Below are 11,184 nucleotides of genomic sequence, written 5' to 3' on the forward strand. Positions count from 1 at the left end.
AAAGTGTTTCCTAATCTATACATTGGGTTTTTGGTGAGAAAAAAAGTGAAACCAACTGTATCTATGGGATAATGGAAAACATGAGGTGGATATTAGCTAGTGGCGAGGATGGATGAACTGCTAACAATGCATCCTTAAACTGTAGTTTTAATGTAACTAGGCTGAAATTATTGGTAAGATATGCAGCAGCTACAACCGGTTTCATCTAAGACCTAGACATTCACTAAAGACTTTTGGCTGAATGCATTTGGACAGTTGTGTGTTTGAACTTCCATTGTCGGTGTTTTTTATGGTGTACAATGTGCAAAGTATAGATGTGGAAGGTTACCGATCCGAAAAGAGAAAAACATGTTAAATATCCCAGTTTTATTTTTGTATAGTAGGGATGGGATGAGAATTCGTAATACGAGAATTTGCGGGATTAGAATGACACGAGATTTATCATCCTGCAAAGCACGAGATGTATTTTTTTCCGAGGCATAAATCTGCTTATTTGTGACAAAAGTGTGCTAATTGGTTAAGAAAAAAATTAAATAAATACAAATTTAGATATTCATATATTCAAATTCTACACTTATTTTCCTTTAAAATGATTTAAATACATGGGCGTACCTAAAAAATATACAAAGTTACACCAATTTTAATGTTGGCACGATGAAATTTGTTTAAAAAAAATTGAATAATCGATATTGAATCGATTTTCCTTTTTGAGCCTGATATCGATTCATAAAACCATGAATCAATTATTTTAAGAAAATATAATTTTCAAGGCCATTTTTTAGGTATCTTACTGTTTTCTTGGAAAGTTTTTGTAACCCACTCAAGTTGTACACTTCACTTGTTTCATATTGTTCACATTAATTTAAAAGTCTTTTTTTACATTTATGAAAGACCTAATTGGTTGAACTTTGAGTCCATTCAGAATCTTTATTTAGAATTATTAAATTAGAATTATGGAAATATTTTCATCAATGTTTGTGTAACACTTAAGTGATTAAAACTTGTGTTACTTTCATTAAACTAAATCATTTAACCAGTTACGACCTCAAAATAATTTAATTTGAAAGTTGTTTGTGGCGTTTTTAATCATTCCCTTGATTTTTAAGAAGAATTGATGTTCCATAATTAAGCAATATTGATTGAATCGAAGCGGATCGAATTGGGAAAAATCTAAATCGAATCGAACTGAACTCCTGTGAATCGAAATCAAATCGATTGAGGAAATTAGAATCGATACCCAGCCCTATTACATTATGTACAATATATACATTACATACAATACATTATTACATTAGCCTACATTATTACATACAATGTATTTAACAACTTTTATACTAGTCTGTCACTCTGCTCTGGTGGAAACTGCTTGGCTTCTCGCTTGAGTTTCACCCTCGCCAATGTGAAATGCTTTAGCTCATGAATCCATTCATTTAAATTAAAAGTAGAAATATATTTGTTTAAGAAAGAGATCCCAGAATTGGAGATTATCACTGTTTGGATTACAAACCTTCGCCCCGGACTGATGACATTTAGCTGTTCTACTCCAATGTTGGATGCCGTTGTTATGATGTGTGTCTTCTGTTCACTTTCATGCTGAAGGGTCACATTATGGTGTATTTTTATTTATTTTTTTACTTTTTTTTGGTTTCCATTAATATAAATTATTTGTTAAGTGACGTTAGAGGCGAGGAACTCTTGGTTATTTTGAGGCAGGTTTCCGAGACGGGCTACTAGCTAAAAACACGTTGCCCAAATTGTTCCAATAATGACTTATTTTCATTCATTTCTATTACAAATTTAACTTTGATGATGCTGGGAAATAATAATAGAGACATTAAGGAAGCTATTTTTTGGAAATTTTCAAAATCGACATTTTTGTCTAAACTATCTTTTTTTTTTTTTTTTTTTGCCCCAAACTCAAAACTAATGGCACCGTCATGCGGACCCTTTTTTTTTTGGAGCAGGTCACATTTAGCGTACACTGTCAGGAAGACAGTCGCAGCAACTTTTTTATGACGGTGTGAGAAGGCCATCTTCAAAATAAACCTTACTATACCAATAATATATGGACATCAATGCCTTGCTAGGCTCTTATTTTGAAGTTATTCTCGGCAGCGTGTCACGGCCTATGACGACTTGACTCGTCGTTGCCTTGAACTGGAAGATTTATATTAGCCATCTTTTTGTTACAAATCTCATCTCATTCTCGTGGACTCATTCTTGTGAGACATCTGGTCTCGTGGGATTTCTGTCTCGTCCCATGCCTAGTGTACAGTATTACGTTATCTATACATTAGGTATTTGGTGAAAGAAAAAGAGAATAATTGTAAAACGTGGTGTATTGGATATCAGCTGGTGGCAGGTGTAGGCTGATGAATATTGCATCCTTATACTGTAGTTATAACGTAGCTCGGCTCAAATTATTGGTTAGACATTATGCAGCAACTACAGCAATCAGTTTATGTCTTGCCATGTCAAGCCCCACTCTGGGTCTGGACTTTGTTCTGTTTTGTTCTTTTTGACCTGTGCCTAGTTTGCCTCCTTGTTTTTGCTCGATTAAAATAAACCTTTTTTTGGAGCTCGCCTGTGCCTCCTCATCTCTGCTGCCCTGCGTTTGGGTCCTCAAACACCACCCTCGTGACAAGATGATGGTCATCCATATTTGTTTTCATCAGCGCACACTGCGTGTGTTGGTGTGTGCGCTTTCCAAAGTATCCCGAAGAGGACTGGTACCGTGCTTCTTAGTTCCGCATTATTTTCAACGTTCTGTACTATATTAACCTTTGATTCACCAAATGTCAAAAGCCGTCATGACGTTAACACTAGGGGTGGGAAAATTTCAGATTCTTTCTGATTCAGACGGGGACAAATCTGAATTGATCCACAAACGTCCAAATTTCCATTATTAGACCAGTTTAAGGGGGCAACTGCGCTGCGTGCAGCTGCAAGGTTCAATAATGCGGATTGTGTCATACAACACTCGCGGGTTGCGAGTAGGACATACTGCTACATACAGGACAGGCTGTCTGGTAGTGGATGCGCTGCTTGACCAATTGTATGTGTTTTTTGCACATCAACATAAAAAAATAAATACATATAAAAAGATAAAAATTGTAATTCAAACATCCACTTTTTTAACCACTAAAAAGAACCAACCATTGTCTAATTCATATCTTTGTTTTCAGTGTTAAGGGAGTGACACATTTTAATTACTATGCATTTAAAATGATGTGATGAATCTGTTATTTTAATTTCAGCAATTATCACCTGTCTAAATTATTCAACACAGACAAATCTTTACAAGTGATGAAATGTTTCTACAAAATATCCAGTATTATATATTTTATTATTGGCTACATTGTACATGTCACTGATTTTTTTTTTTTAAGTATATTGAACATAAAACAATCTAGTTAAATGAACCTTCCAATTTGAATTTGTTGATTTACACCATTAACCAAATTTTATTAACATCTTACAAATTCCTTTTATATGTCTATGTGTGCCCTGAGGAAACTGTGGAGACAACATGCGCACAGTCACTGTTTGTGCATCTTGAAGAACTCATCAATATTATAAAAGAAAACATTTATTTTAGCAAAGGAAATGGACAATTTTTAGTATTAAATAATAAACCATAATCAGCAAAAAACACAGTAATAGTCACGCTACAAATTTGGAAAATAATCAAATAAAAACATTTTGTGACTGAAAAGTCCTGGCTGTACCTAATCAATTGGCCAAGATGGCCGCCGCCCTCGGCGAGCGGAGTGGCGAGAATCCTGGTCATACCTAATCAATTGGCCAAGATGGCCGCCGCCCCGGGTGGGCAGAGGGGAGAGAATCCTTGGTGTACCTAATTAATTGGCCAAGATGGCCGCCGCCCTGGGTGGGCGGAGTGGCGAGAATCCAGGGTGTACCTAATTAATTGACCAGAATCCTGGGTGTACCTAATCAATTGGCCAAGATAGTAGTAGTAGTAATAGTATTTGCAATAGTAGTAGTCGTATATAGGCCAAGCCTTGAGTACACCAAGAAAAAAAGGGGCTGAGTTGAGCTCAACAGTGAGAGATGATTGGCTGAGGCAGTTGCTATGCAAAAACGACAGATCATTCACGCACACACATTTGATTTTAACTTGTTGCGAGACGTCACGCACCCACATTCCATTGATTTTGTATAGGACACGCTCACCTCAAACAAAAGCCTCTCACGACCTAACGGTTGAAGATGCAGATTCCAGAAATGGCTCGTTAGAACGGCAAGGGTTTGGGGAACGCGAGCATGTTCTCAGTTTTTTAATCGGATGAAAAATGACCAACTTAGGAGCAGGTTGAAAATTTATGATTGATCGAAAATGAAGAGGGAAAAACGGCGAAAATAACATTGAAAAGAGATCGAAATAGTCCGACTTCTCCTCGCTTAAAGTGAAAATAAAGGTACTAAATGACACCTTAGCCAAATAAAACTTAGTTTTTCAGAAAGCAGAGGCTTGTGGCTACAAAATGTGCCAATTTGATGTCTAGTGAGCAAAGATTGTGGCCATGGTGACGAGTTGAAGTGAAACTTTTGGAAATATATTTTTTGGTTCCCGTCACTGAAGCCTTAATTAGTCACACTCTAAATAGGCGACTTTCACCCTTTGCTCACTGTCTTTGAACCCGCACAGGGGGGAGAGCTTTCATTCCTTAATTTTTTTTTTGACACTGAGCTAAAGATGACAAAAATTCCAACAAAATGAGCTAAAATTCATATCGGTCGGTCAACGTATGTGCGCGCAGCGTGTCTTGGAAAAAGGTGCTTGATTGGAGTTGATCTCTTTCGGATTCCCATTCATTCCTATGGGACTTTATTTGGGAGTTTTTTGGGAATAGCGTCCCCATGGTAACTGGGAATTCCCTTGCGGAAAAATCGGTGGAAGATTAAAAAAAATAATAAAAAGAAGAAGAAGAATAATACTAGAAAAATTTTGAATGGGCCTGCTGACTCTTGCAAGGTGGAAAGATGCATGCTCTGAACTGTTTGCCAAATGTTGGTGTACTTTACCTCTCAATTTGTGTCAGCAGGAATAGAGTTCAGGACAATTTGTAATAACTGCAGTTATTACATGTGTAATGGCTTCCCTTATGTCTTGATTGACATTTTAGTCATATCAAAAGGGAATCAGTTTAATTTCTTGCTTATAGTGTAAGTGATTAACTAAAATATAAAATGCAATATACTGTATCATGGAGCAAATACAGTATGAATGCAGTGTTTAAATTTGACATTGCATATTAAAAGGCATGTTGGTGCTGATCAATATTGCAGGAATATTACTCCAAAGTACATGTAAAACGGCTCTTAAAAGAGCCGTTTTGGGTCTTTGTTACACAGCATCTTCATCTTTTCCTGAGCACACAAAGGAACAAGTTGTTAGAAAATAGGCAGCAAAACTGAACAGTTAAAACTTAATCTAAATACTCATTCAATACACATGTGACGGTTTTTCAGTGAGGAATCCTGTAGAATAAATCATTTTGGTCTACGTTTGCGGGATCCCTTTTTTCATCTTTTCTCTCCACCAGTTGTACCGGACATAACAACCTTGATATCCTTGGCCATGTCAAGTAGCGCCCCTTGCTGCGCTCCATCCACCTGTATTGCATGTGAAAATGAAAAATGAGTGTTCAATGTTTGCCTAGATCAATTCAGTAATCAATCATCACTTACCCTCGCAGTTCATCCCTTACCATTGCAGTTCATCCCTTACCATCGCAGTACCTCACTGACACCAACACTTTTCATTGTGTTGTAGTCACAATCACAATAAGGACAAACAAAACATTCAAGTCCAAATGCACGATGTCCTGCTAACAGAAAAGCACACTGATTAAAAGTACCGTCATACAACACTGCTCAAAATAAGGGAGCGCTTAAATGACATATCCCATGTCTTAAATTCAATTTAAAGCTCAATACGTTTAGAACTAACTAAATGATAAATATGTCTACAAAAAAAATGATTGGCCGCTCTGATTTTGAGTGTAGTTCTGTTATGACACCAATTTTGAACGAGCAAAGGATTTAACTTTTCAGCCTTTACAATTTAAAGTACAGTATCCCCCTCTTTTGAGCAGTGGTATGAAAGGCTCAATAACATTTGCAAAGGCGCACTTGTGAAAATGGTGCCCTTGCGATCGACAATGAGCTGACACAAGAAGTTAACACACAGTAGACCGGACTGTGGTAACTGTAATAAGTGTGCAGAACGCCTGATTGAACACAACAATCTGGGCGAGATATGTAAATGTGATCAATCAGTGTCTGCTTTCCAGTTGTGGCCTGGGTGATCAGCTGTGAAAAGCCTCTGGACTGAAACAAGTCCAGAATGGATTTCTTTCCCTTTGAAAGCAAATCCTCATTAAAGTCTCCGCAAACAACAATAGGCTGGCAGTCCATCACGGCCAAGGCATCCAAGAGACTTCCAAGGTTTGGAAGAAAGGTGCCAAGACTCAGGTTGGGTGGCCTGTAGACCGTAGCTATCAAAGCCTGGACGGGAGCGTCAACCCTGATGACAGCAAATTCCAGGTCAACCACATTCCGAATAAACCGACGGGGCTCCGCTCGAAGACAATCGCGATAATAGACTGCGACTCCGCCACCCTTTTTTTGGGCCATGTCCAGTCTATTTGAATACGAAACTTGTCTGTTGCGCACAAAAGTGCTGCATCCCTCCAGTTGCAAGGGAGGGGGGGAAGAAGGATCTGCGATTGGCTGGCAACCAGTTCAGGGTGTACCCCGCCTACTGCCCGAAGCCAGCTGGGATAGGCTCCAGCAACCCCCGCGACCCTTGTGAGGACAAGCGGTACAGAAAATGGATGGATGGATGGGGAAGAAGGATCCAGACAAATGAGTTTCAGTGAGGCAAAGGACATCTGCCAGCCTCAACTCATGATGAGACTTTAAGTCGTCAATATGAGATGGAAGCCCCTCGGTGTTGTGATGAACAATGGTCAAGGTGGGAAAAGCAGTTTGCGGCATTTTGGAAAAGTACAACAATGGTCTTGTACTTCGGAAAGAAGCGCGCGTCATACTGTCCATTGCCGTCGTGACGTTGGGATTGGCGTAGATTTTGGATTCGTCAAAGTCTATGACCCTCAATCTCTGAAGTGACGTCGTGCGGCTTAGGGCAACATAGGCCATTCCAGGTTCAAACACACGCTTAAGAGACACCACTGCAGAGGTCATCGTCATGCCTTGCACTTTGTGAGCCGTGCATCCAAAGGCAAGCTTCATGGGGAATTGCCGCCTGACCACGCCTTTTATGCCCAGGTTTTCCTCCGACCTTTCGATATAGACCAAGTCATCCGTTGGCCCCAGAATTTTCTTGCGCAATTTCTGGCCCGCTTCGGGATTGTCTAGCCTCAGTCCGAGCAAGGTCACTTTCTCCGCCGACCCCTTTGGGGCGCTTTGAACAAATTGTTGCCTATTGTGCCAAAGGTCCCGTTCACCAATCCGTCCTCGACATCCAAATTCCGAAGAAGCATAACCCGTGCTCCTACACCAGGTTGAAGGGTATCCGGTAGATCCCTTCTCGACCCCATGATCACTTTGGTCACGGTGACCATCGCCCCCGACCGTGGGCTCTTTCTGTAGTCCTCTGCGGGAACATTGACCACAGTCAATTTGAGAGCAGCCACAGTTGCTGCATTGTGCCTATCCACCTCTTTATTGGTGGCAAAGATATGCAGAGTATCCGCAGGGAGGTCTCGCGCATCCGTGACAGCCGTGGTGAGTAACGCCCTGTCACCATCGCCGAGCGGATCAGCCTTCCCCTTCTCCCTGATCCTGTTCAAAAGCTCGGCAAAAGCGACGTCGTCTTTTTGCCGCATGATTTGAGTAAGCTTGACCATCTGAAAATCTGTCCAGAGGTCAAGAAGATCGTTGTCAGAAACGCAGAGGGGTTTGGACCTTCCGAGGGGTGGCAGTTGGTAGAAGTCCCCAACTGCAAGAACGGAGATACCCCCAAATGGTCTGTTGTTGCTCTTGATTTGCTGAAATCTCCGGTGGACATAGGCAAAGAGTTCCTTGGAGACCATGGAGATCTCGTCGATGATCAAAATTTCCACGTTGCAAAGGGTTGCTCTCAATGCGTCCAACGTATTCCCCAGCGCCTGGTAAGGAGGATTTAGAGTCCTGGGGAGTTTCAAGAGGGAATGAAGAGTTTTCCCTGAGATGTTGTAAGCCGCCGTGCCAGTAAACGACGTCAGCAGCACAGCAGGCTTGGCCATATCCGCTTCGTCGCGGAGCCTGGGAAGCTGGCGGAGAATCTTACTGGCCTCCTGGTAAATGCACTTGATGACATGCGATTTACCACAGCCAGCTCCTCCGGAGATGAAATAAAAGAAGGGCTCGAGGAGACGATCCGAAACGCGTTTCAAACACCACTCGCGCACAGCGTAGAAGACGGACGCTTGCGTTTCATTGAGACTGCGGTACATGTTCCTCACAAATTCGGCGCTCAACTTTGGCGCCTCAAACGCCGGCAAGACCGCGCCGCTACCAGGAGCGTCCTGGTAGGCCGGAACCTCATCTTGCGGGTCTTCCTGTAACGGATTAGATTCACGTTCGGCGGCACACTCCAAACGCTCTGCTTCTACCTCCGGCGCAAAAGTGCTCCACGCGTTGAGAACCGCACGAAGCTCTTTCAATTTTTCGAAGGCATTGTCCACGGTCTTTCCCCGTCCTTCGTACCGCCCCCGATTGCGGTCCGCGATAGCCCGCACCCGACCGAACTTTGATTCCCCGGCACCGTAGAACTCCTCGTACGTTTTGAGGTTTTCAGACCTGAGCTCAGCGTCGTCTCTGTGGGGGAGGTACAATTTAAGATGGGTCCTGTAATACTTCTCAGCATACTTTTTGATTGAGAAGCGAGTGAATCTGATGACGGCATCTTTTCCAATCCGCTTCTGGATGAATCCCCTGCCGTGTGAGAGGGGAATGACATTCTTGCCCTCAATCTGCTGACCGTAGACGACCCGGTATTCGGATGCGAATTCGGCGAGACACATCCGCTCAAACATTGCCGTTCTAGGTCTTGCCACATATTTGTCTGGCAGACCAGACATCCACACGTTGTCTGCGTCCGGATGCATGGTCTTCAGTCTACTCATGGGTAGACTCAATTTCACGCCATCCTCAGCCGTCTGGATGAAAACTACGCTGCGCGAGCACTTCTTCAGAGGGAGACTGCATGTCCGCGCCACCGCTTCTTGAGCGCTCACCTCTCTGTGCTTGGAATACGCCGCCATTATTTTCATCAATTGAAGTATAGTAACATCACACATTGTATAGTTCATTGATTATAAATAATGGATGGGGTGAGCAGAGCCTTCAATAAATCCTCAACAATAGAAAAAAATGGATCCACTATAGACTTCCTTGTTTACTTATTAACAAAGAAAACGGTATTGTAATAACATTGTTACTTTTTTTTTCTTTTGGATTAATTTCTATGAGGTGAAACGGTTTGGCAAAATGGATGGATATTCTGGATGGCCGTGAAAAAAACGATCGCTACAGAAACCAACGGTAATCTTTCAAGGGGGAAAATAAAGGCAGCTTTGACAATTTACAAATGTGTGCTGTAGTCAATCAATGAAGGTCATTTAACAGTGTAAAATACTTCCAAAATCCCTCATCGGCGCCGCTCCGCTACACGATCGAGCAGGACACGCCACTCAACAACCGACGCCCCCCTCCCCCACCCCCACCACGACGACGACAGACGAGACAAAAGCCTTACTGTATATTGTAGCAACGATGGATATACACAATTGAGATTTAGAGCCTACTCAAACTTTTCTTTGTTTTTGTTTTCTTTTACTGCACATTAAAACCTTAAAGTGAGATCTGCTAGCTCTAGCTAGCGCTAGCAGGTGTAGTTAGCATGTAGGTTACCATGTCTAGCACTTAACTTTACCTATATCTTGTTAAAACAGCAGCCGGATAACACAACGTTGAAACACATCAAATACGTTTCAATACATTGCCAGTATTAACGTGATGTAGTTTAAGATGGGGGAAAACTTGCAAAATCTCACTTATTTAGCATTATACATCAGACTACAAACAACTGCCGTGCAACACTTACCTCAGACTAGATGAAATGGGAAGAAGCCGTGGTCGAGAACCTTCTAAAATAGTCTCATTCAAGCGTCTCTAATTGGCCACAGCACAGACAAGCAGAAAACGACCAATCAGGGAAAAGAGACAAGACAACATGAACTCCAACTATCAGCAAGAGGGGTCCGTCGTCTAGAACCTTCCAAAATCAAGCGAATGTCATTGGCCACAGCACAGACAGGGAAAAAAGCGGACCAATCAGGGTTAGGATTAGAAAAAAACGCGCGAGAGAAGACAACGCGAAGTCCCAACTATCACAAGATGGGTTGCAGCCGGATGGTGAGGTTGGAGCGCGCTGCATCCGAGGAGGAGTCCAGTTTAAGGGGGCAACTGCGCTGCGTGCAGCTGCAAGGTTCAATAATGCGGATTGTGTCATACAACACTCGCGGGTTGCGAGTAGGACATACTGCTACATACAGGACATACTGCTACATACAGGACAGGCTGTCTGGTGGTGGATGCACTGCTTGTATGTGTTTTTTGCACAACAAAAAAAAAAAAAATAAAAATAAAAAAAGATACAAATTGTAATTCAAACATCCACTTTTTTAACCACTAAAAAGAACCAACCATTGTCTAATTCATATTTTTGTTTTCAGTGTTAAGGGAGTGACACATTTTAATTACTATGCATTTAAAATAATGTGATGAATCTGTTATTTTAATTTCAGCAATTATCACCTGTCTAAATTATTCAACACAGACAAATCTTTACAAGTGATGAAATGTTTCTACAAAATATCCAGTATTATATATTTTATTATTGGCTACATTGTACATGTCACTGATTTTTTTGAACATAAAACAATGTAGTTAAATGAACCTTCCAATTTGAATTTGTTGATTTACACCATTAACCCAATTTTATCAACATCTTACAAATTACTTTTATATGTGTATGTGTGCCCTGAGGAAACAACATGTGCACAGTCACTGTTTGTGCATCTTGAAGAACTCATCAATATTATAAAAGAAAACATTTATTTTAGCAAAGGAAATGGACAATTTGTAGTATTT

The sequence above is a fragment of the Leptonotus elevatus genome, chromosome 22 (genome assembly GCF_054856555.1).
Source record: "Leptonotus elevatus isolate MCC_2025b chromosome 22, RoL_Lele_1.0, whole genome shotgun sequence".
Taxonomy (NCBI): domain Eukaryota; kingdom Metazoa; phylum Chordata; class Actinopteri; order Syngnathiformes; family Syngnathidae; genus Leptonotus; species Leptonotus elevatus.